Genomic DNA, 26,991 nt, shown 5'->3' with positions numbered 1-26,991 from the left:
ATGAGTCTTGAGGTCAGATGTCCTTGATCAACTTACCCACACCGAACATCCTTGGGTGTGTTTGCCTTTGTCTCCAAGTCCAAGTCAAACTTTGCTAGGCTGAAGTTAATCAGGTGTTCCCTGCCCTGTCTGCAAAGTGGATATAACTCAGAAACTACTGAGTGTGGCCACTATCCATTTGTGGCTACAGGAGCCAGGGAGAGACATTCTGGTGGCTAGGCAACCTCAGCCCCTCCTCCATCTTTTGGGGACAGGGAGAGCTGAAACCATCCTGGCAGAGTTGCCAAAATTTGTTACGGACACTCGGTGGGCCAAACACTCCCAAATGGGTCTCCTGTCCGTTGTTGCTTGCACCAATAAAACAAAACTAGTTTTGGTAAAGCAAAGCAGCATTTCATTCCTTGACCAAAGAATGTAGAAGAGTAGACTTATGTCCAAAAGTCACCTTCTCCCTGAAGAGAGGTGAGTGGGATTCTTTTCTTTGGAATCAGGGGATGCATGGGCAGGTGCTTGGAGCAAGGGAGCAGGGGTCTTTCCAGAGAACTCAAGGGGTTTTTCAAGGAATTGATTTTGAGCATGTGCAGTTGTGGTAGTTAGGTTCAGGTGTCAACTTGTCCTGGTGAAGGCACCTAGTTCTGTTGCTGTGGACATGAGCCAATGGTATGTGAAGCTCATCTGTTGCTGATTTACATCTGTGGTGGGCTAGGAGGCATGCCTGCTGTAATGAATGATGTTTGACTTAATTGGCTGGTGCTTACATGAGAGAGCTCAACATAGCACAGCCCAAGCAGCTCAGCATACCTCATCTCAGCACTCGCAGCTCAGCCCAGGCCTTTGGAGATGCAGAAAGGAATCACCCCAAGGAAAGTTGTTGGAGCACAGAGGCCTGGAAAGAAGGCCAGCAAAGATCACCCTGTGCCTTCCCACGTAAGAAAGAACCTCAGATGAAAGTTAGCTGCCTTTCCTCTGAAGAACTATACACTTGTAACTAAACAAACACCTTTTATTAGAAGCCAATCCATCCTTGGTGTGTTGGATTCTGGCAGCTAACAAACTAGAACAGCAGTCCCTCATCATACTAGAATATCCTTCTGCATACATCACGTGCTCAGAAAACGACATTTAAATCCCACCCAGAGGTAGAGAATTTACTGTTATAATGAGCAAAGGCAAAGTAAGGTCAGGGTTGGGTGCATGCTCAAGGAAGGGGACTTCCTCTGTTGCATCAAGGCAGGAACTTGAGGTTAGCATCGAGATCATCAAGAGTTCTTGTTTTCTCATTAACCAGGGATTCAGTGGGGCACTACAGGCCACAGAAGCCAGAGTTTTCAGCAGCGTAGCTTCTTTGCAGGTGTTTGCAGTTATATTTTTCTGAGAGTAAGCACAGCTTAAGCAAAGATAGAAGTCAGAAGGTTTTAGAAGCAACTTTTGGGTCAAACTTCATCCTGGTGACAAAAGGGTGGGCAGCTGTACAATTTCTTTGGAAAGCAGTGTGGCTTTGGTAGGAAAAGAGCTTTGCCTGTTGATACCCTCTAAGCCTGTAATTCTACTTCTAGCAGCCTTTTAAGGGAACAATTTCAAATACAAACAAAAATTTATGTAAGAGCACGTCCTTTTTACTATTATTTACATGAAGAGTCAGAAACAGCCAAAGATCCCATCCCAGGGAGGACTGTGGAGACCGGGTGGCATCAGGAGGGCCTGGCAGGGTTGCAGGGGCCGGGTCAGAGGTTGGCGGGTCGGGGGTGGGTGGGGGATGAAGGATCTTGCAAAAGCAAGGAGGACCCAGGCCTCGGGAAGCTGGAGCACCAGGAAATTCATCAGGACAGAGGCTCCGACACAGGGTGCAAGATACAGTTTTGGAATGAGAAGAGCCGTTTACAAATTAACAAGTACACATCAATAAACATTTTTGAATAGTAAAGGGAGGGAGTGTCATCACCACAAATATGGGCTGTGGGTCGGGAAGACCTGGGTTCAGGTCCTTGCTCTACTATTATCGTGAGGATGTGAGCACGTTGCCTTAACGCTGTGGTGGTTTCTTCTGCTTTAAAATGAGAACCACAAAAGGACCCATCTCCTCAAAGGAGTGTATCACTTACTGACCACACATAAGGAGCCCTGCACACCACAGATACTCGATAAATATTAGCTACCAACAATTAGTGATACTCCCAACCCCAGATGATTGCCAGAATATTCCTTCCAGTCTTTTCTTCTGTGCATGGCTTTTATTGCCTCCGCAGCCTACCAGGTGACTGTGTCCTTGTCCAGTGTCTTCTCCCGGTACCCCAGCAGGGCCGACTTGGCTAGGATACGAGGGCAGAGGGAGCCGGAGCGGGGCTGAGTAACTTTCTCTAAACAGCACCCAGCAGAGCCTTGAAGACAGAGAAACACTTTAGGTTAAGTCTGTTTTGACATTTGCTGACATCTGGCCCCTTGCTGTACCCCATTGTCGTAGTGGACTCACATTTCATCCCCCAATTTGCTTTCTCCTTCCCCAAGGTGAAGCAAAGCTTCCTTCTGGCCTGGACACGGCCCGGCGAGCTTTGAGGAACAACTCAGAGAACTTACTGCTGGAACCATGATCCCAGAAGCTGGTGGGAACAGCTCAGGTGGTCACGCTCCCTCTTTGCTGGGTAGTTCCTACCTGGAATCCGGGAAGCAGGGTGGCTCCTTCTCCAAGGCCGAGTGAACCCACCTAGGAAGCAGGAATTGAGGAGGGGATTGGATAAGCAAGCCTCTGAGCCACAAGAGAGAGCAGGTAGAGTCCCTACCTCCTAGGATTGGGGTTTGTGGGGAGCGTTTCCTTCCTGGCTCCTCTTCTCAGGTGGCCTGCCAACGGGCTCACTGCTTCCTCAGCCCAGTTACCCATCAACTGACTCAGAGTGTGGCCAGGACAGTCCGTGGAGAAGTGGGGGGAAGGGAGAGAGAGAGAAAGAAGGGGCTGTGAGGAGGGAAGGGGTGAAGAGAGGAAGTCAACCAGCGACCCTGGAGCTGTTCCTGAACTCTCCAGCCCACCTCCTCATCTACTCTCGGCTATCAGTTAGAAATGCACTGTCCTTTCAGCTCTTACCTTGCTGCCACCCTGACCATTCCGTGTGGGTCAGCTGGAGGAGTGAGGGACTCAGAGTCCCACAGAACTGGACCAGTCTGGTCTTTGCCTTTGGCCAGATGTCAGCAAATGTCACACAGCTGGGGGGAGCTCCATACCTAACCCCACCTGTAAAATAAGAATAGTGTTTTCCCACATTGTTCTGAGGCTCAACTACAAAAGGTGCGCATGGCAGGACCTCCCCCCTGTTAATTCCATCGGAGGACATCACCCATTATCCCCCAGAGCCTGGCTTCGTACAAGTGAAGCATTAGGAAAATCGAATGGTGATATTTTGACCATCTCTTTTGCCATCTCAGTCCATGGGTAGGGAATGTCATTCTGATTATGGGAATCAGAGTCCTTAGTGCCTTTGAGTCCAGCCAGAGTAGAAAACCATTCATAAAAACCCATTTTTAAGATTCTGTTTCTAAAGAACCATTCTTGGTACCAAGATGTATAAGTTAGGGTTCTCTAGAGAAACAGAATCAACAGGGAACACTCGCAAATATAAAATTTATAAAAGTGTCTCACTTGGCCATGGGAACACAGAGTCCAAAATTCACAGGGCAGGCTGTGAAGCCGATGATTCCAAAGGAGGGTCTGGATGAACTCCATGGGAGAGGCTTGCCAGCCGAAGCAGGAAGAGAGCCTGTCTCTTCTGAATCCTCCTTAAAAGGCTTCCAGTGATTAGATTAAGCATCACTCATTGTAGAAGACACGCCCCTTTGGCTGATTACAAATGGAATCAGCTGTGGATGCAGCTGACATGATCATGATTTAATTCTTTAAAATGTTCTCATTGCAACAGACAGACCAGCACTTGCCCAACCAGACAAGCAGGTACCACCTCTCGGCCAAGTTGACACATGAATGTGACCATGACAGTCCACCCCTTGTCAACTTGGCAGCTGTATATATCACCTTAAACCATGCCTAATTTCTAAATAAAAAACATTAAAACACACATTTTTTTCTTTCACCTAACAATGCTCAACTGTCTTGCATATAACTGGAAACACAGTAACTCTCTCCAGAATAAGGTGCAAGTCCATGGGTAATATTCATTCTTAAACTTGATATTTTACAACTTAAATAGTATAACAGGAACAAAACAGCATCACAGTCCTCGTTTCTGTAACTGATCATGTGGTCGTAGTTCATATTTATCACTGCCTTCTTCCACTACCCATTCCATGTTCCCTTTACCCTCAGCAAGCACTTCAACTGGCCGTGGTTCTTTGCCTGGTGGGGTGACCCAAACCTTCATTCCTGAAGTTTCAGACCCATTGGTAATTCTGCCTGGATTGAGTCATTGCAGTTTTCCATTGATTTTAATCACAGGGCATGGTAGTACTAAAAGACATCCTAGAGGATCTCCTATATTCCAAGAAAACTCTTCTTTACCTCCATTGTGTAGTTGCAGTCCTGTTTCCCCCTGATAATCAGGGTCAATCACCCCAGACAATAATGCAATCCCCTTCTTGTCTTGTTGATCCAGGGGCATGAGTAGCCCAAAGTGACCAGATGGCAGTCTTAGATTCCAATTCAATGAAATCATTGTTGTTTCTCCTGGGGGAAGCACTCCCCCTTTTGGAACTAAAACCTGTAGACCAGCAGAGTTCAGGGTCGCAGACACAGGAAGCCAAAATTTTCCTAGTGGATCACTAGGGGTAATAGTGAGTGGTGCCACTCCCATTTCCACCCCTTGGTTCCTGGACCCATGGATCCTGGCTATGGGAGAAAGAGCACCATACAGCAGACGCTGATTCAGAGCATATACAGCTTCTTGGAGAAAATTACCCCAACCTTTCAAGGTATTGCCACCTTGTTGGCACTGTAACTGAATTTTCAAAAGACCATTCCACCGTTCTATCAATCCAGCTGCTTCTGGATGATGGGGAACATGGTAAGACCAGAGAATTCCATGAGCATGTGCCCATTCCCACACTTCATTTGATCAGAAGCAATGCTACATGGAATACCATGATGATGGATAAGGCATTCTGTAAGCCCATGGATGGTAGTTTTGGCAGAAGCATTGTGTGCAGGGAAAGCAAATCCATATCTGGAGTACGTGTCTATTCCAGTTAGAACAAATCGCTGCCCCTTCCACGAAGGGACTGGTCCATGTAGCTGGCTGGTCACCTCAGGGAATGGTGCCATATCGGGGGCTGAGTATGGGTCTCTGCTACTGGCAGATTGGGTACTCAGCAGTGGCTATAGCCAAGTCAGCCTTGGTGAGTGGAAGTCCATGTTGCTGAGCCCATGCATAACCTCCATCCCTACCACCATGAACACATTGTTCATGAGCCCATTGGGCAATGACAGGAGTTGCTGGGAAAGACCAGTTGCTGACTGGTCTCCACAGAATGGGTCATCTTATCCACTTGATTATTAAAACCTTCCTCTACTGAAGTCACCCTCTGGTGCAGATTCACATGGGACACAAATATGTTCATGTTATTAGCCCACTCACAATGGTCTATCCACATACTTCTTCCCCAGACCTCTTTGAAACCAATTTTCCAATTATGGTCTTTCCAAGTCCCTGACCATCCAGTCAAACCATTAGTAATAGGCCATGAGTCAGTACACAAACGCACCTCTGGTCAGTTTTCCTTCCATGCAAAATGACCAACCAGGTGCACTGCTCAAAGTTCTGCCCACTGGGAGGATTTCCCCTCACCACTGTCCTTCAAGGACAGCCCAGAAAGGGGTTGTAGTGCTGCAGCTGTTCACTTTCAGGTGGTACCTGCATATCGTGCTGAACCATCTGTAAACCAGGCCCGAGTTTTCTCTTCCTCAGTCAATTCACTGTAAGGAATTGACCATAGCTCTGGTCTGGGAAAGAGAAGGTAATGTGGCAGGAGTGGAAACCATGGGCATTTGGGCCACTTCTTCATGTAACTTAGTTGTGCCTTCAGGACCTGCTCTGGCTCTGTCTCATATGTACCATTTCCATTTTACAATAGAGTGCTGCTGTGCACGCCCAACTTTATGGCTTGGTGGGTCAGACAACACCAGGCTCATGATAGGCAACTCAGGTCTCATGGTAACTTGGTGGTCCATGGTTAAGCATTCAGTCTCTACTAAGACCCAGTAGCAGGCCAAAAGCTGTTTCTCAAAAGGAGAGTAGTTATCTGCAGCAGATGGTAAGGCTTTGCTCCAAAATCCTAAGGGTCTGCAGTGTAATTCTCCTATAGGGGCCTGCCAAAGGCTCCTGACAGCATCTCTATTTGCCACTGACACTTCCAGCACCATTGGATCTGCTGGATCATATGGCCCAAGTGGTAGAGCAGCTTGTACAGCAGCCTGGACCTGTCACAGAGCCTCCTCTTATTCAGGTCCTCACTCAAAATTAGCAGCTTTTCTGGTCACTCGATAAATGGGCCGGAGTAGCACACCCAAATGAGGAATATGTTGTCGCCAAAATCCAAAGAGACCAACTAGGCATTGTGCCTCTTTTTTGGTTGTGGGAGGGGCCAGATGCAGCAACTTACCCTTCACCTTAGAAGGGATATCTCGACATGCCCCACACCACTGGACACCTAGAAATTTCAGTGAGGTGGAAGGCCCCTGTATTTTTGCTGGATTTATCTCCCATCCTCTGACACGCAAATGCCTTACCAGTAAGTCTAGATCAACATGATATCATCAATTTAATGGACCAGTATAATTAAATTTCAAATATAAATAATTAAAAGAGGTAAAGAAGAACACTATGTACTAATAAAAGGAACAATTCAACAAGAAGACATAACAATAAAATATTTATGCACTGAGCCAGAGTGCTTCAAAATATATTAGGCAAACACTGAAAAGAGAAATAGACACATCTACCATAATAGTTGGAGACTTCAATTCCCTACTCTCAACAATGGACAGAATATCTAGACAGAGGATCAATTAAGAAACAAAGAATTTGAATAATACAATAAACAAACTAACCTTAACAGACATTCACAGAACATTACACCCCACAACATTAGAATACACCTTTTTCTCAAGTACTCATGGATCACTCTCAAGTATAGACCATATGCTGGATCACAAAGCAAGTCTCAATAAATTTAAAAAGATTGAAATCATACAAAACATTTTCTCGGATCATAAAGGAATGAAGTTGGAAAGCAATAACAGGCAGAGAGTCAGAAAATTCACAAATATATGTAGGCTCAACAACACACTCTTAAACAACCAGTGGGTCAAAGAAGAAATTACAAGAGAAATCCATAAATTTCTCAAGGCAAATGAAAATGAAAATACAACATATCAAAATTTATGGGATGCGGGTGGGCCGCGGTGGCTCAGCGGGCAAAGTGCTTGCCTGCTATGCCGGAGGACCTCGGTTCGATTCCCGGCCCCAGCCCATGTAACAAAAACGGAGAAACAGAATACAATAAAACAAGAAAATGTTTAAAAAATGTTTCCCTTTCTTCCTTCCTTCCTTCCTTCTATCCTTCCTTCCTTCTCTCTGTCTTTCCTTTAAAAAAAAAAAAAATTAAAAAAAAAAAAAATTTATGGGATGCACCTTCAGGGAATGATGAGAAAGGGGGAAAATTCAACTTCCCCAAGTTGAATTCTTGATATTCCCACAAGCAGTGTGGACAACCAAAGCTATAGGCTGAGCCCCCAGTCTTGGGGTTTGTTCATATGAAACTTAACCCCACAGGGGATAGGTCAAGCCTACTTAAAATTAGGCCTAAGAGTCACCCCCAAGAGAACCTCCTTTGTTGCTCAGATGTGGCCTCTCTCTCCAGCCAACGCAAGCAAACTCACCACCCTCCCCCTGTCTATGTGGGACATGAATCCCAGGGATGTGGACCTGGCAATGTGGGACAGAAATCCCAGAATGAGCTGAGACTCAGCATCAAGGGATTGAGAAAAACCCTACAATGAGCTGAGACTCAGCATCAGGGGATTGAAAAAACCTTCTCAACCAAAAGGGGGAAGAGAGAAATGAGGCAAAATAAAGTGTCAATGGCTGAGAGATTCCAAACAGAGTCAAGAGGTTATCCTGGAGGTTATTCCTATGCATTAAATAGATATCACCTTGTTATTCAAGATGTAAAGGAGGGGCTGGAGGGAACTGCCTGAAAATGTGGAGCTGTGTTCCAGTAGCCATGTTTCTTGAAGATGATTGTATAATGATATAGCTTTCACAATGTGACTGTGTGATTGTGAAAACCTTGTGTCTGATGCTCCTTTAATCTACCTTATCAACAGACGAGTAAAACATATGGAATAAAGATGAATAATAGGGGGAACAAATGTTAAAATAGATTTAGTAGATTGAAATGCTAGTGATCAATAAAAGGGAGGGGTGGGGGTACGGTATGTATGATTTTTTTTCTGTTTTCTTTTTATTCATTTTTCTGAATAGATGCAAATGTTCCAGGAAATGATCATGATGATGAATATGCAACTATGTGGTGAAAAAAAACAAAACAAAAACCTACAACTGAAGTTTTTTTTTTTTTAACTAAAAAAATATTTCTTGTATTATCAAATTGCATTATGGACTTCATTCATTTTTATAAATTACAAATTCATTATGAGAGGGAATATTTCAACCTATAGTTTTCAAGCAATCAGATGAAGAGGGTGTTAGTAATTTTCCTGCAAAATAAAGCACTAAGATCTCCCTGACTTCTTTATTCAAAATAAGGTTGAAGACACTGACATGCATGCTAACCTGCCAATAACAATGGGTTGGTCAAGAATAATCAATCTAACCATACCTGAGACTGAGTTTACTAATGTAAGGAGCACACACTTTAAACAAAGGGAGAAAATTCTTATGAGTTTAACTTAAAACGCTAAATACAGAATGCCCTGGTGAACAGACATTTTTGAATTATCTAGGTTTTCTGAAGACATTTATTATCAAGAAAAAGATAATAGCAAGTGGAATTTAAAAGCGGTTGCTTTTATACCATCTTCTAATCAAAATGAATAAATGTTGATTAACGAATAAGTAAAAAAAATTATGAGATGTAGCAAAGGTGGTACTAAGAGGGAAATTTATTGCCTTAAGTGTCTATATCAAAAAAGAAGAAAGAGCAAAAATAAGGAATTAACTGTTCACTCAGTAGAACTAGAGAAAGAACAGCAAACTAACCCCAAAGCAAGCAAAAGAAAAGAAACAATGAAGATTAGAGCAGAAATAAATGAAATTAAGAACATGGAAACAATCAAGAAAATCAACAAAATCAGAAGTTGGTTCTTTGAGAAAATCAGTAAAATTGATGGAGCCTTAGCAAGGTTGACAAAAAGAAGAAGAGAGGATACAAATAAATAAAATCAGAAATGGAGGAGGAGACATAACCACTGACCCCACAGAAATAAAGGAAGTAATGAGAGGATACTATGAACAACTTTATGCTAATTAACTAGACAACATAGATGAAATGGACAACTTCCTAGAAAGGCATGAACAATCACATTGATTCGTGAAGAAATAGATGACCTTAATAAACCAATCATAAGTAAAGAAATTGAATCAGTCATTAAGAAGCTCCCCCAAAAGAAAAGTCCTGGACTAGATGGCTTCACATGTGAATTCTACCAAGAATTCAAGAAAGAATTAGTACTAATCCTGCTCAAACTCTTCAAAAAAATTGAAGAAGAGAGAAGACTGCCTAGGTCATTCTATGAAGCCAACATCACCCTCATACCAAAGCCAGACAAAGATACTACGAGAAAAGAAAATTACAGACCAATCTCTCTAATGAATGTAGATGCTAAATCCTCCACAAAATTGTTGCAAATCGAATCCAGCAACACATTAAAAGAATTATACACCATGACCAATTTGGATTTATCCCAGGTATGCAAGAATGGTTCAACATAAGAAAATCAATTAATGTAATACCCCATAGCAAAAAATCAAAGCAAAAAAACCACATGTTCATCTCAATTGATGCAGAAAAGGCATTTGACAAAATTCACCATCCTTTCTTGTTGAAAACACCTCAAAGGATAGGAATAGAAGGGAACTTCCTCAACATGATAAAGGGAATATATGAAAAAACCCACAGTTAACATCATCCCCAATGGGGAGAGACTGAAAGCTTTCCCCCTAAGATCAGGAACAAGACAAGGATGTTCAGTGTCACCATTGTTTTCAACATTGTGTTGGAAGTTCTAGCCAGAGAAATTAGACAAGAAAAAGAAATACAAGGCATCAAAATTGGAAAGAAAGAAGTAAAACTCTCACTGTTTGCAGATGATATGATAGTGTATGTAAAAAACCCCTAAAAATCCACAGTAAACTACTAGAGCTAATAAATGAGTACAGCAAAGTGGCAGGTTACAAGATCAACACTCAAAAATCTGTAGTATTTCTATATGTTAGTAATGAGCAATCTGGGGGGGGGAATCAAGAAAAAAATTCCATTTACAATTGGAACCAAATGAACAAAATATTTAAGAATAAATTTAACTGAGGATGGAAAAGACCTATATAATGAAACTACAAAAAATTGCTAAAAGAAATCACAGAAGACCTAAATAAATGGAAGGGCATACTGTGCTCATGGATTGGAAAACTAAATATAGTTAAGATGTCAATTCTACCTAAATTGATTTATAGACTTAATGTAATACCAATTAAAATCCCAAAAACTTACTTTGCAGAAATAGAAAAACCAATAGCCAAATTTATCTGGAAGGGCAGGGTGCCCCAAATCATTAAAAATATCCTGAGAAAGAAAAATGAAGTTGGCGGTCTCACACTACCTGACTTCAAGGCATATTATGAGGCTTCAGTAGTCAAAACAGCATGGTACTGGCATAAAGATAGATAAACTAACCCATGAAATTGAATAGAGTGTTCAGATATAGACCCTCTCATCTATGGACAATTGATCTTTTTAAGGCGGTCAAGTCAACTCACTTGGGATAGAAAAGTCATCAGTAATGCCTGGAGAACTGGCTATCCACATGCAAAAGAATGAAAGAGGATCCATATCTCACACCCTACACAAAAATGAACTCAAAATGGATCAAAGACATAAACATTAGATCTAAGACCACAAAACCTTTAGAAGAAAATGTAGGGAAATATGTTATAAAACTTGTAATAAGAGGCGGTTTCCTAGATCTTACACCCAAAGCAGGAGCATTGAAGAAAGAAATAGATAAATGGGAACTCATCAAAATTAAACATTTTTTTGCATCAAAGGACTTTGTCAAGAAAGTGAAAAGGCAACCTACACAATTGGAGACAATATTTGGAAATGACCTATCAAATATAAGGGTCTAGTATCCAGAATATATAAAGAGATTGTTCAACTCAACAACAAAAACTCAAACAACCCAAATAAAAAATGGGCAAAAGATATGAACAGACACTTCTCAGAAGAGGAAATACAAATGGCTAAAAGGCCCATGAGAAGATGCTCAACTTCCCTGGCTATTAGGGAAATGCAAATCAGAACCACAGTGAGATATCATCTCACCCCACCAGAATGGTCATTATCAATGCAACAGAAAATGACAAGTGCTGGAGTGAAAGTGAAGAAAGAGGCACACTTATCCACTGTTGGTGGGAATGTTAAATGGTACATCTGCTGTGGAAGGCAGTTTGGCAGTTCTTCAGGAAGCTAAGTATAGAACTGCCATATGATTCAGCAATACCATTGTTAGGTATCTATTCAGAATACATGAGGGCCAGGACACAAATGGACATTTGCACACCAGTGTTTATGGCAGTATTATTTACAATTGCCAAGAGATGCAAACAGCCCAAATGGCCATCAACAGATGAGTGGCTAAACAAGCTGTGGTATACACATACAATGGAATATTATGCAGCTGCAAGACAGAATAAAATCATGAAGCATGTAACAATATGGTTGGACCTTGAGGACATTATGTGGAGTGAAATTAGTCAGAAACAGAAGGACAAATACTGTATGGTCTCACTGATATGAACTAACATTAAGGAATGAACTTGGAGAATTTCAGTTAAGAACAGAGGTCATCAGGAGATAGAAATAAAGTAGGGATTGGGTAATTGGAGCTGAAGGGATACAGATTGTGCAACAGGACTGATTGTAAAAATTCAGAAATGGATAGTACAATAGTATCTGATTGTAGCACAATAATGAACTTCACAACAACTTCAGTGTGATCATTCCTTATGCATATTGGACAAGACTAGGAGTACCAGTAGATGTTTATGGTAATGGAGGATATTTAAGAAGATCCAGAAGGGCCAAGCTGTCTCACGAATTAAATGGCCTCAATCTACTTGTAAGCAAGACCTTCAACTGTATCAATACTTATTTCTAATGCCAACTACCTTTGTGACATTAATAAAAGTGGCTTGTGACCTGTGGGGAAAAAAAGTACCCCACATAAGGGGTGCACAAGAGGCTCAGTGGTAGAATTCTCACCTGCCATGCAGGAGACCTGGGTTTAATTTCCTACCCTCTTCTCCAAAAATAGAATACACTCAGCAAATAGTGCTGCAATTAAAAAAAAAAAAAGTGTCCCACACAGGGGGATATACGGGAACACAGTAAACTTTACATGAGTTTTCTGTCAACTAACAATTTCTCTAATTAAAGAACTTTTTTAAAAGTACCACAGGTGACAGTTGCTTGGGAAGATTAACTTCTAACCACCTTAACTCAATACCGTTTATGCTCTGCCACCATCTCCTCTTTGTTCTTCTTTCTTTCCAAAGAGAAAGCAGAAGCTTTCTTGAGGATGCCATGGCATACCTCCTGGCCACAGTGAGCAGAGAGGAAATGGAATTCCTGCTGACTGATGCCCAGGCCTGGGAGAGATTCATGGCTGAGGCTGAACTGTCCAGGTAACCTCCACGGGTGCCCCAGGAATGCCACCCAAACTCCCCTCTGAGCTGGCTTCCTCTGGACAGGCACACCTCCTCCAGGCAGTTTCCTGTGGCTGGGGTTGAGGCTGTCCCTTCTGAACAACCCAGGGAAATATTTCCTCCATATCACAGTGAATGGCTGCAGGATGAGATGAGTTGAAATCCACCTGGGGCAGTGTCAGTTTTCCATCTGAGGGTGGTGTGACCTTAACCACCCTCTCCCTCAGTTTCTTCATCTGTTTGTTCGTTTGTTTGTTTTTGGCATGGGCAGGCACCAGGAATCGAACCCAGCATGCCAGGCGAGAACTCTGCCTGCTGAGCCACCGTGGCCCACCCTGAGTCACCATGGCCTGCCCTTGTTGGGTTTTTTTGTGAGGGAAATAAGACAATGCATGTGAAATGCTTGGAGGTAATGACTGGTACATAATATATGCTCAATCAGTCATAACTTTTTAACAAGTTTGCTGAGAAGAGACCCAAAGTAAGAGTCTCTTTACAGGAGATGGAAGTCCAGCAGAACTGCCTTTGGGAAAAGTCAGAAGAATCACAGTATAATTCATTTGTGTTCCTGGGGCTTCAGGTTAGAGCCCTTTCCCCATATATGGGGAATTGTACAAACATTTCAGGGTCCTTCTGCTTGACCTATAAGGTAAGAGACCTAAGTGGAGTCAGCTAGAGCTGAGTTGGATCCCTCCCCAGCTGTGGTACTCTGGGCAAGTTACTTTATATCATGGAGACTAGGATTTGTTATCTGTTCAAGGGAAACATTAATTCAATCTCATAGGATCGTGGTGAAAGTCTGAGAGTGAACTGAAGGTCAAAGCTGGAGAACTTAGTGCAATCATCCTATCCAAATGCCCAGGAGGCCTGGACACAAGGTCAAAGCCAAGGGTCAGGATGGAGCAGGAGAGGGACCAGGTTGGAGGCTGGAGGAGTAGGAAGGAGAGTTGGTACAGCAGGGCTGGGAGGAGGGGGAGGCAAGTGAGGCATCCAGGACACAGGACTTAAGGAGGCTGTGGACCTAGCAGAGAACACAGGAGTGGGGTCATTTCTTCCCTCCATGATTTGATCCCATCACTAATGGGCATCAAGGGCTGGGGACAATTGTTTCCTTCATACCTTGCCTGGGGTCTGGGGGGGTTCCTGACTGCCAGTTGGGGCCCACTTGTATTCTATGTAGGGTAGCTCCTGACCGTCAGGAAGGTAGCATGTCTTAGTGATGCGTTTCAAAGTTTAATGGGTGGCCACCAGTTTTATGTAACTTGAGGGAGTTATCCCTTCAAGTCTACACCTTAGAGGAAAACACTTCCTCCACCAACTTGTCCAAATGCAGGTCTTTTCAGGCTTAACAGTTCATAAGGGTGGTTCTTAAAGTTTCTTGAGTCTTTCAGAAGTCCCATAAGATTGGACATGGCCTTGGAGTGCACACAGGTTAAGCTGTCACAGCTAAGTTGTGTGTTAGGTAGGTGACATCTGACAATAAGGCCCAGAAGGTTGGTGTGCTGGTTTGAAGGATGTATGTCCCGTAGAAAAGCCATGTTTTAATCATAATCCCATTTCGTAAAGGCAGAATAATCCCTATTCAATACTGTACGTAATCAGATCATCTCCCTGCAGATGTGATTTAATCAAGAGTGGTTGTTAAGATGGATTAGGTGATGGCATGTCTCCACCCATTTTGGTGGGTCTTAATAAGTTTCTGGAGTCCTATAAAAGATGAAACATTTTGGAGAAAGAAAGATTCGGAGAGAGCAGAGAATGCTGTAGCACCACGAAGCAGAGAATCCACGAGCCAGCAACCTTTGGAGATGAAGGAAAACGCCTCCCAGGGAGCTTCATGAAACAGAAAGCCAGGAGAGAAAGTTAGCAGATGATGCCATGTCGCCATGTGCCCTTCCACTTGAGAGAGAAACCCTGAACTTCATCAGCCTTCTTGAACCCAAATATCTTTCCCTGGATGCCTTTGATTGGACATTTCCATAATTTGTTTTAATTGGGACATTTTCTCAGCCTTAGAACTGTAAATTGGCAACTCATTAAATTTCCCATTTTAAAAGCCATTCCATTTCTGGTATACTGCATTCCGGCAGCTAGCAAACTACAACAGTTGGGTAGTAGGGTCAAGAGCCAATAAAGATAAGATAGAGAGTCAGAGTGGAGGCATGCACGGAGACAATGGCTGGACTTGTTAAGCTCGGGCCAGAAAGGTCAAAGGACCTCAGGCATTGGAAGAAAACAAGTGCTTTAACATCCTTCTGTCTATGAGATTTCTTTTAAAATTTCATTCTATAGCTATACATTAATTTATTTTTTTGTCCATTCCTGAATGTCATATAGTTGGAATCATAGAGTTTGTAGTCTTTTCAGACTGACTTCTTTCACTTAACAACATGCATTGATGTTTCCTTCGTTTTTGCATGTCTTGATAGCTCATTTCTTTTTTATCACTGAATAAGATCCTGTTGAATGAATGTGCTACATTTTGTTTATTCATTCATCTACGTAAGGGCATCTTGGTTGCTGTTTTAGTTTGCTAATGCTGCCACAATGCAATACACAGGAAATGGGTTGGATTTTTTTTTTTAGCATTTGTTATGAAAAATGATTATATTTTATTAAAACATGAGAACTATGACATTCTAAATAAAATGGCACCCAAATGCAATTTCCCTAGTTAAATGTGAATTCTAAACATGCAGACTCTATTCTGGTTCTTTTTATTTCTCTTTGAAATTTGCTCTCATTTTCCAGAAATCAGACTAATTTTTATTCATCTCTAATATACAGCAGGCATTTCCTCTCAATGGAGAAAGTGACCATGTGCAATCCCTAGTAAACTATCTTTCTACTCCCAAGAATATCTCACTATCTGGCATGCTTTTCCTTTTTCTTAATCAGTTGGTAGAACAATTCTTTTCTAAAATCAACAATGGCCCTCTATCATACCAACAAATCTGGAGAGGGGCCCTGATTCCATATATCATGATGATTTAAATCATAGCTTCACATCTGTTCTCCGCTGCTTCCCATGCTCTCTAATTTAAACCATCTTCTGTTTTAAAATTCAATGTCCTTGTTTTTACAAGATTCATGGATATGACAATCTCACCCAGTGAACTAGGCCCTTGCGTACTGATCTCAGCCGTAAGGATGGTGACCCATGAAAAGCATATAAAAAAAGGTATAACATCGACAAATTTCAAACTTCAGGTTGAAATTCATCAGTGGTAGCATAGCATTTAAAAAGAAAGCCCCAATAATTAAAAAGTATTTTATAACCTTAGACCTTCTCACTAATGTCCTTACTCACTGGACAAGCATCTAATGAGTTTTAAATGATTTGCACCTTTAATTGTCTGTGGATTGAACATCAGAGGTTGACTATTCTTCAAAAAATGACTAGAGTCTTACTTCCTCTCGTACGGATTCTCTGATGTGTAGTCCACTGTGAGAACTGGTTAGACAATTTACCAAATTCATTACTGTGGTAAGATTTCTTCCCTATATGAAATTTTTGGAGAATCTTGAAGTCAGAATTGCTTAAAGACCTTGCCACGTTCAACACATTTCCATGATTTCTCTCCTATATGAATTTTCTTATGTTCCAAAAGTGTGAAGATTTGGTAAAAGCTTATCAATTTTATTATATTTATAATATTTTACTGTAGTAAAACTCCTGTCATGTTCCACACCGTTTGGATTTGGGATAAAAGACTTGCTACATACATTGCAATTGTATGGTTTCTCTCAAAGATGTACTTTGATATCTAGTGAAAAGTGAGTCCTGGTTAAAGACTAGTTTTATATGGTTTCTCTCCACCAAGTAGTCTCTGAAGCCGAGTAAGGCTTAAAGGCACATTAAAGGTTTTGCCATAAACTATTTGTAATGTTTCTCCCCATTGTTATCTGATGATCCGCAAGGATTGAGTTTTGGATAAAAGCGCTGCCACATGCATTAGTTTTACAAAGTTTCTTTTCAATGTGTATTTTCTGATGTCTAGTAAGATTTGGAAATTGGGTAACAGTTTTGCCGCATTCGTTACATTTGCAAGGTTTCTCTCCAGTCTGCATTCTCTGATAACTTGAAAGTTATTTTGGCTACAGGCCTTGCCACATACATTGCATTTATATGTTTTTTCCCAAGTATGGACTCTCTGATGTCTAGTGAGGTTTGAGCACTGCTTAAAGGCTTTGCCACACTCATTACATTTGAAAGGTCTCTGTCCCTGTTCTAGTTTGCTAGCTGCTGGAATGCAATATACCAGAAATGGAATGGCTTTTAAAAGGGAAAATTTAATGAGTTGCAAGTTTACAGTTCTAAGGCTGAGAAAATGTCCCAATTAAAACAAGTCTATAGAAATGTCCAGTCAAAGGCATCCAGGGAAAGATACCTTGGTTCAAGAAGGCCGATGAAGTTCAGGGTTTCTCTCTCAAGTGAGACGGCACATGACGAACACAGTCAGGGCTTCTCTCTCAGCTGCAAGGGCACATGGGGAATACGGCGTCATCTGCTAGCTTTCTCTCCTGGCTTCCTGTTTCATGAAGCTCCCCGGGAGGCATTTTCCTTCTTCATCTCCAAAGCTCGCTGGCTGGTGGACTCTCTGCTTCGTGGTTCTGCAGCATTCTTTGCTCTCTCTGAATCTCTCTGAATCTCTCATTCTCCAAAATGTTTCCTCTTTTATAGGACTTCAGAAACTAATCAAGACCCATTCAAATGGGTGGAGACATGTCATCCCCTAATCCAGTTTAACAACCATTCTTAACTAAATCACATCAACCAGGAAGATGATCTCATTACAGTTTCAAATATGCAGTATTGAATAGAGATTATTCTACCTTTAAGAAATGAGATTTATATTAAAACATGGCTTTTCTTAGGGGGCATACTTCCTTTCAAACCAGCACAGTCCCAAATGAATTCTTTTATGATTAGCTAGGTTTGATCTTTTGCTAAAAAACTTCCCACAGTCATTACATTTGTATGTTTTTTCTCTAATGTGTATTCTTGTCCTTCTGTATTGTGTAGATAATAAAGGGCATGTAACAATTCCCATTTTTATTATGTGTTTGTTTTGCCACTGTGGGGAATTCTTTGAAGTTGTGAAACTGAGTAACCATTACTGACCAACTTCTCAACTTGATTATATTCATAAATTTTCTCCTTGGTTTGCAATCTCTGCGGTTCAACCAAATGTGACTGAAGGCTTAATTCAATCTTGTTTTCAAAACATTTCACTACTTGTTTCCTTCATAGTCTAGGCGACTTTTGAATTTTAACAAGTGCCTTAGAAATAGCCTCTCGTGTTTGTAATATGGATAGGTACCTTTTCTTAAGGAAACACTGATTTAGAGGAATATTATTCCAGGATCTGTTACACAGCTGTTCTTTTTGATCAGTGAGATTTTCAGTGTGGGTTGTAGTCACTTCTTTGTAAAGTCTTTCATTATATCCCCGTTTATGCTCAAACTCAAATTTATTTTCCTGGGCTTCCCTTAAGTGAAAATCCTCAATGCTGTGCTTTCATGGCTTCCCAACATCACTGTTTGGAATAATTCTTCTTCATTTAACATCCTCTTTTGGTGATACTTCCTTGATTATACATCTAGCAGAAAAATTTCCTCGAGCATCTCCTTACCACTCTTCAATCTACTTCTGGATCTGCAGGAAACTGCACATGCACTGCTTGGGTTGGCTTTTATAAAACAGTATCTATTAAATTGCAAGTTTATAGTTCTAAGGCCATACAATGTACAGACTAAGGCATCCAGAGAAAAATACATTGACTCAAGAAAGGCTGATAGTGAAGAACACCTCTATTAGCTGTGAAAGCACATGGCTGGCGTCTGCTGGTCTTTTGGCTTCTGGTTTCAAACAGCTTCCCCAGGGGTATTTTCTTTCTGCATCTCCAAATGTATCTTTCTGTGTCAGCTCTGAAGCTTTTTCCAAAATGGTTCCCTCTTAAAGGACTCCAGTTAGTGTTCACCTTGAATGGGTAGAGACACATCTCCATGGAAACCACCTAATCAAAAGGTTCGGTCCACAACTGGGTGGGCCACATCTCCATGGAAACAATTTAAAAATATCCCACTCAACAATATTGAATCAAGATTAAAGAGCATGGCTTTTCTGGTGTATACAGCAGTTTCAAACAGGCACAGTTGCTTCCAATTTTTGGCAGTTATGAATAAAACTGTTATAAACATTCACGTATAGATTTCTTTGTAGACACAAGTTTTCAACTCTTTTGGGTTAATACCTAAGAATGTAATTGTTGGGTCATATGGTGTTTTGGTTTGCGAATGCTGCTGGAATGCAATATACCAGAAATTAATTGGCTTCTACAAAAGGGATTTATTAAGATACAAGTTTACTGTTCTAAGGCCATGAATATATCCAAATTAAGGCATCAAGAAGAGGATACCTTCACTTAAGAAAGACCAATCATGTCGAAGTTTCTCTGTCACATGGGAAGACACATGGCAATGTCTACTGTTCTTCCCTCCTGGCTTCTGGGTTCAAATGGCTGTCAGCTCCTGTGGGTCCCTCTGGTATTTCCTGGGGAATTTTCTGTCTGCATCTCCAAATGTCTGTCTGCTGTCTGTATCAGCTGAGCTCTTTCTCTCTCTGTGAGCTCTTTAAAGGACTCCAGTAAACTAATGAAGACCTATCTTGAATGGTTGAGGTCACATCTCCATAGAAACAACATAATCAAAAGGCCCCACCCACAATATATCTATATCCACAAAATTGGATTAAAAGAGCATGGCTTTTCTGGGGTACATACAGTTTCAAACCACCACTTATGGTAAGCCTATGTTCATCTTTGTAAGAAACTGCCAGACTATCTTTCAAAGTGGTTGTACCATTTTGCATTCCCACCAGCAGTGAATGAGAGTTCCAGTTGCTCCACATCCTCATCAGCATTTGATGTTGTCAGTGTTTTGGATTTTAGCCAGTCTAATAGGAGTGTAGTGGTATCTCACTGTTGTTTAATTTACAATTCTCTAACTGATGTCTGTTGTTGAGTATCTTTTCATATGCTTATTCACTGTCTGTTTATCTTCTTTGGTGAGATCTCTAGTGACATTCAGCCCAAAAGATCAAAGACCGTTAGGTGTTGGAAAACAGGTGCCAGGTAAAATGACCTTTAAGAGCTTCTCTATCTGCAAGCATTTTTTTATAATCTAAGATGCTCTGAATGAAGATTTTTCTGCTCAAATCCTACTTCTCTTTGTTCATATATGGAGACCCCATCATTCAAAGCACTTTGATAGTAATGACATTGACCCTCCCTTGAGTGAGAAAACATCTTTATCAAACATCTATAACTAATGATGGTTTTTATTTATTTATTTCCTTGCTGAATAAGTACTATGGAGAATCTTTCACACACAGAACAAAAATTCCTTACATTTTTAGACTTCTTTTCCATTTGATTTATAGTATAAGTATTGTGGTTTTTGCAGGACGGATTTATCAAGCCCATTTTGCAAATAAACGAACTGCCTTTCTTAATTACTTGATCTTCATTGTTACAGGAATGAGGCAGATGTGCTATGTGAAGCTTGGAATGAGCATAAAGCAGACATAGCCATGGGGGACAAAGACATGCTCAAAAAGATCTTCTGGATAGAGATTTTGAGAGAGTTTCCTTGGGTGAAAATAAAGCTTGAGAAACATATAGGAAAGCTTCACGCCCTTGCAGACAAGATCAACAAGATGCACAAGGAATGCACCATCTCCCACGTGGTGGCCAAATCCGTCGGCATGGTCTCTGGCATCATGACCTTCTTTGGGCTGGCTCTGGCACCTGTGACAGGAGGAATCAGCCTTGTCTTCTTGGGAATTAAGATAGGTCTGAGGGCAGTGGCTGCTGTCACTCTTGTTTCCACCAGCATCGTGGATCTCAGGTAGTTTGTCAGCAAAAGCTGAAGCCAGCAGTTTATTGTCAATAAGCATTGAAAAAGGAGAAGTGATTGCAGAGGCTTTCCATGAAAGCATACCCCAATTTGTTTCTGCCACAAAGAAATGCCTTCATGCCATGTAAATCACTGGGAAGAACATCAGTGTCATCAGGTGAACCAAAGGCAGTCCTCACTAATGGCCATTGCCACATGCCTCATGACCACTGAGAGCATCTCAGTCCGAGGTGGCCTGAAGGTGCAGGAAGGCTTTGGAGGCACTGCTCTGGCAATGATTAAAGGAGCCTGGGCCATGGATGTGACCATGATAGGGATCTTCCTTCTGCTGGAGATGGTTAGCCTTGTGAAATTGTCAAAGCATTTACATGAGGGGGCAAAGGCAGGAGGCTCAGGACCTGGAGGAGAAGTTAGCGGTGCTCACCAGGATCCATGAGAGTCTGCAATAGCCTGACTCAGTGACCCCCAAAGCAGTGCAGGGAGCAGGTGATATGTGCTGGGTGAAAGCATGGAGGCATTTTATTAAAGGGGAAAAGAGGGTGGGATAAAGTTTATGGGATTGGGCACTGAGGAGTTTGACATTTCTGTAGCTGAGCACAGCAAGGGAAATGCTAATATAGATGGTGTGGGTCAAAGAGAAGGCAGGAAAGGTGAGAGTGAGGAGATTGAAAGAAATTGTTCTAAAGGAGCATGAATAGAAGGGGAGGCATACAGGAACAAACAATAAGGAGGTCAGGAAAACTAGAGTTGAAAAGGGAAGAAAGCCACTATTGACCCTGTCCATTATTTGAAGTCCCAGCTATAATGAAGTCTTCTCCAGGTGGTGTGGTGGTCTCTAGCTCTCTTTCTGATATCCATTTACTCTTGTCTTCCAGTGGATTTATCTCAAACAAGCAATAATTTCTTGATGATGATAATGGTGTGGTAGTGGTGGTGATGAAAGCAGTGGGTGGACTATTTGGCAGGTCACCAGCCCTCTTTGGACCTAGCATGTATTAAGGAACTAATGAAGTTCCAATGAATCTCCTAATACTGTTTTGGAACAGTGATTGATTTGGGGAAAAAAATGTGAAACTGGATGCCAGAAACAGGTCGAGGAACCTTGTGGTATGGCCAGGTGATAATTGGTTTGGGGTCAAAAGATGCAGCCTCTCTGAGCCTCAGTTTCTTCATCTTTGGTGGAATTGGGGGCTGGACAAGATGATATCTCAGGTCCATCTGGCTCTGCCCATCTTGGGTTCTATATATTTTGGCTCAATAAATATTAACTGCTGCCTTAAACCCCTGTTGTGTTGATTCTTTAGGACACTTGGGCTCTGGATGCCCGACTCCCCTTCCCCATGAGCCTGCCTTCCAGGGTTTCAGGAGCAAGTGTTCCATGGCTACTCCTCCTCACTCACTGGACCACTGCTCTCCCATCCAGTCACTTCCATCAGGCTCCAGCACTCAGTCTCCACTGGGAGATCTGAGGGAGCTGGTGCAAGTCTAGCGTGGGCTGAACACAGGCATATCCTAGTCCAGCAGTCAGTGCCTGTGATTGATCCACAGCACATGAGGCTGATTAGGAACTAGATGGACCTGTGCAACCCTCTCAGAGAGGGTCAGTGATTGCCAGAGAGCCAGAGAGAGACAGGCAGACAGTAAACATCCTCATCTAAGCTACCATCATATTTTGCCTAAACTCCTGCAAGTGCTTCCAGAATGGTCTCCCTGCATTTATCCTCATGGCCCCACCCCTAGCCCCTGTTCATTCTCCATGCTGGACCAGAATGACCCTTAAGAATACAGATCTGGGGTGGGTCACGGTGGTTCAGCAGGCAGAGTTCTCTCCTGCCATCCCAGAGACCCGGGTTCGATTCCCCGTGCCTGCCCATGCAAAAAAAAAAACCAAAAGAATACACATCTGATCAAGCACCACCTCCAACTCTTCAAGGGTTTCGCATTAGTGCAGAAGACCAAACACTCCACATGGCCTAATTTGGCTGTTGTAGCCTGGAGTTTCTTGAAAGTTGAGCCAGATGGGTCCTCAGAAAGATAAGTATAGGATTATCATATAACCTGGCAATTCCACTTCTAGATATATACCCAAAAGAATTGAAAACAGGCACTCAGATATTTGTACACCAATATTCATAGGAGCATTATTCACAAGTCAAAAGGTGGAGCCCAAGTGTCCATCAGTGGATGAATGGATAAACAAAATGTGGTATATCCTGAGGGCAAGGACACAAACGGACATTTGCACACCAATGTTTATAGCAGCATTATTTATTCTGAGAAATGGAAACAGACCAAATGTACATCAACGAATGAGTGGCTAAATAAGCTGCGATATATACATACGATGAAATATTACGCAGCTGCAAGACAGAAAAGCAGAGGAGAGAGACTGGAAGATACTATGTGGCTGGCTTTGAAGGTGGAGGAAGAGTCCTTGAGCTTGGGAATATGGATGGTTCTAGAAGCTGGAAAAGGCAAGGAAACATATATTCCCTTAGAGCATCCAGATGGAACACAGCCTGCTGACACCTTGATTTTAGGACTTCTGACCCCCAGAACTGGAATAATTATGTGTTGTTTTAAGCCACTAAATTAGTGGTAACTTGTTACAGCAGTAGTCGGGAAAGAATACCAACCTTTTCCCCATAAATGCCCTGATTTTCCTTTAAAAGAACTAGTAAGGACTGAATTCATCCTGTGAATCAGAAACCTGAAGAATCAATCTCTGGATTTAATTTTTTAAGGACAATCTTTCTGATGAAAACATAAATGGCCAGAATGTTTTTCATGCCTTGAATAAATATTTGAAGATTTCAGCCAGGCATCTGCCATAAGCACAAGAATCTCCCCTCCTGCACTGGGCCCCAGCTGTCCTTACCCTATTCACATTGGTTGACAGCCAAGGAAAGGGGCTTCACCACTGCTTTGTCTCCCATCTCAGCCACAAAACCAATTCCAAAGTTGCCATGTCCTCCTGAGGTTCTGCTATCTGCCACTGTTTCAGTTTTCTAAAGTTGCCAAATGCAATATACCAGGAATGGATTGGCTTTTATAAAGAGGATTTATTAGGTTACACATTACAATTCCAAGGCCGTGAAAATACCCAAATTAAGGCATCCAGAGAAAGATACCTTAACTTTGAAGAAAGGCCCCAGCTCTGTCAGCTGGGAAGGCACACGGCTGGTGTCTGCTGGTCCTTGTTCCTGGTTTGTTGCTTTCAGCCTCTAATTCCATCAGCTTTCTCTATGCACCTGTGGGTCCTCTCTTAGCTTCTCCTGGGCAAACTCTGGATTTCATTTCTTAGCATCTCCCAGGGGCATTTCTGACTGCATTTCCAAATATACATGTCCTCTCCAGAATGTCCCTCTCTTAAAGGATGCCAGTAAGCAGACTAAGACCCACCTTGAATGCGTGGGGTCACATTTCCATGGAAACAACCTAATCAGAAGGTCCCCACCCATAATTGGGTGGATCATGTATCTATGAAACAACCTAATCAAAAGATCTGCCTAAAAGTTCCCACCCAACAATAAGTCTGCCCCAACAAGACTGGATGGAAGAACTTGGCTTTTCTGGGGTACGTAACAGTTGCAAACCAGCACAATCACCAACCTGCTGGTACCGATTTCTGTGTCAGTCAATATTCTTTGGTCGCAAGCAAACAACCACAAAGCAAAACCGAGACAAAAGCCAACACAAGAACAACAACAGAAAAACCTCCTGCTTACTCAAGGAAAGAAGTATTTATTGGCATGACCCAGAGAGAAGGCTCACAAAAATTAAAGGACTGCATACTTAAAATAAATTTAAAAAACAGTTCGGGAAGGCCAGCTTTCCCAGAAAGCCTTAGTGGTCTCAGCAGGAGGAGCTGAGCTTCCCTCCATGCCCAAAGTTGGCAATTTACATTCCAGTTTTCACATTTTCTGGGAAAGGATTCTGACTGACCCTAGGGGTCCCATAGAGCTGGCATCTACAGCGAGGGGACAGAAAAATAACAGGCCAGGGGAAATTGACCCCAATGAATGGACGTTCTAAGCAGGGTCTTTGGGGCAAGTGGAAGAGCGGAAGTTCAAGGCTCATTCACTGACCACCCCCTTCTTAGGATTTCCATGTGGAGGAGTTGCCTGCTGGGCCAGCCCCAGAGGTGATGGCTGGCTGTGTTTTGCTAGCAGGTAGGGGAACCTTGGTCCCACCTTGTGGACTGACAAATGGATCACAGCCATCCCCTTCCCCACCAGGACCCCCGAGATTCTCCCTTCCTTTCTTTCATTCCCAGCCCCCACCAGGTTTTCCTTCTTCCTGATTCCCCTGCTGCCCGTTCGTCCTGACCTCTCTGTTTTGGGTTCTTTACCAGCATCTGGCAGGTGGGGACTGGCCAGCTCTCCTTGTCAGGTGGCAGGTTGGGTAAATGGTTATCATTTGGGTTCACCAACCCAGCCATTTAGATTCTAGGGTAGGGAGAGAGAAAGCTTGCTGAGCTGCCAGGCCTGGTTGTTACTCCAGAGAATGCCTCTGGAGGAGAAATCTTTCCCAGTATCAGCAGCCTAGCTCCCATCCCCACCCCTCCCAGGCACCCATTGTTCTTGTGCTACCACAACCGGAAATCCAGGAAGGGTGGAGGGTACCTGCTAGAATTCAAGCCTCAGAGCCCCACCATAGTCTCTCCTATGCTGGAGGCCTCTGGGGCTGGGAAGGGGTTCACCCACGGGGTAAGACTTGGGGGCCAAGGAACAAAGTGGCATTGCCAGGCTCTCAGCAGAGCTGCAGCATCTGAAACTGGGGCCGATGCCAGTATCTGACTACAGTGAAAAGGGCTTGTCCAGTTCTATTTAAGGCTCCACTCAAAACAGGCAATGTTGTTATTCTTGTGGGTAGAATAATTTTTTATTCCTGTTATGGGTTGAATTGTGCAATCTACCCCTAAAAAAGATATTCTTCATCCCCAGAACTTCAGAATGTGAGTTTATTTGGAAACAGGAGTCATTGCAAATGAAATTAATTAAATTAAGATGTGGTCAGACTGGAGTAGGGAGGCCCTTGATCCAATATGACTGGTGTCCTGGTAGGAAAAGACACAGGTGAGAGGGAGAGAAGACGGCCACGTGAAGATGGAGACAGAGATTGAAATGCTGCTGCTGTAAGCCAAGGAGCACCAAGGCTGGCCAGGAAGCCACCCCAAGCTAGAAAGAGGGAAGGAAGGATTCTCCCCTACAGTTTTTAGAGGGAGCACGGCCCTGCCAACACCCTGATTTTGAACTCCAGCCTCCAGAACTGTGAGACAATGCATTTCTGTTGTTTTAAAGCCACCCAGTTTGGGGTACTTTTTAATGGCAGCCCTAGGAAACTAAGACAACCACCAGCTTGATTTTCTTTTTTTTTTTCTCATTACAGACCCAACACTGGGCTGCAAAATCTCTGCTCCACTCCATAAGATCTAGAGGATGTTCAGACGTGAGATTTGGGGGCTTCAGGTTGTTCGCGTAAGGTATAACTAGACAGCAATAGACAACTCACCCCAGATCTGTTCTTTGTCTTCTCTGGATATCTTTCTCTATCAAGGAGGAAACTGGAATGGGGCCAACCTCTCAGACTGATGGCCGTGGGAAGCTGAAGCCCCCTTCCCATCACGGTGTCAACTTGGGTCTGGGTTGGCCTTACTGTGGGGAGTGGGTGGGGAAGTTTAGGGACTGGTAGACTCTAACAGCGAGCAGATCAGAGGATGGGAGCCTTCACAGTCTGGGTGCTGGGCCCTTCCCTTCAACCTTCAGGGAGAGAAAAGTCTCAGTGGAATTGTTAAAAACTCAGCAGTTAAGAAAATTTTTAAAGTCCCCTACCTAGGAATCTAGCTGCTCAGGGGGTAAGGAAGGACTGGACTTGAAAAAAACAGATCTTGAACTTGGTGTCAGAATAGATAGAAACACTGGGAAAGTCTGATACTGGTACAGTGAAGGGCTACATGTTGATTGAGCTGGAGAAACAGATTTCTTGAGAAGAAAGGTGGAGGAGTGCAAGCCAGACCGGGCAGATGTAACAGTCAAAAATGGAGCCATCTCCCCAAACTGCTGCTGAGCTAGGGCCAGGAAATACAGGGTGTTGAGTTGCTGCTACATCAGGGAAGCAGTGGGACCCA

General features: G+C 42.7%; 1 pseudogene; it reads left to right on the top strand.

The window, feature by feature from the left end:
• The first annotated feature begins 2,584 nt into the window (after positions 1-2,584).
• Positions 2,585-21,310, top strand: LOC143690394 (apolipoprotein L3-like; annotated as a pseudogene).
• Positions 21,311-26,991: the final 5,681 nt, after the last annotated feature.

The sequence above is a fragment of the Tamandua tetradactyla genome, chromosome 7, assembly GCF_023851605.1.
Source record: "Tamandua tetradactyla isolate mTamTet1 chromosome 7, mTamTet1.pri, whole genome shotgun sequence".
Lineage (NCBI taxonomy): Eukaryota > Metazoa > Chordata > Mammalia > Pilosa > Myrmecophagidae > Tamandua > Tamandua tetradactyla.
This window is presented reverse-complemented; position numbering and strand designations above follow the sequence as displayed.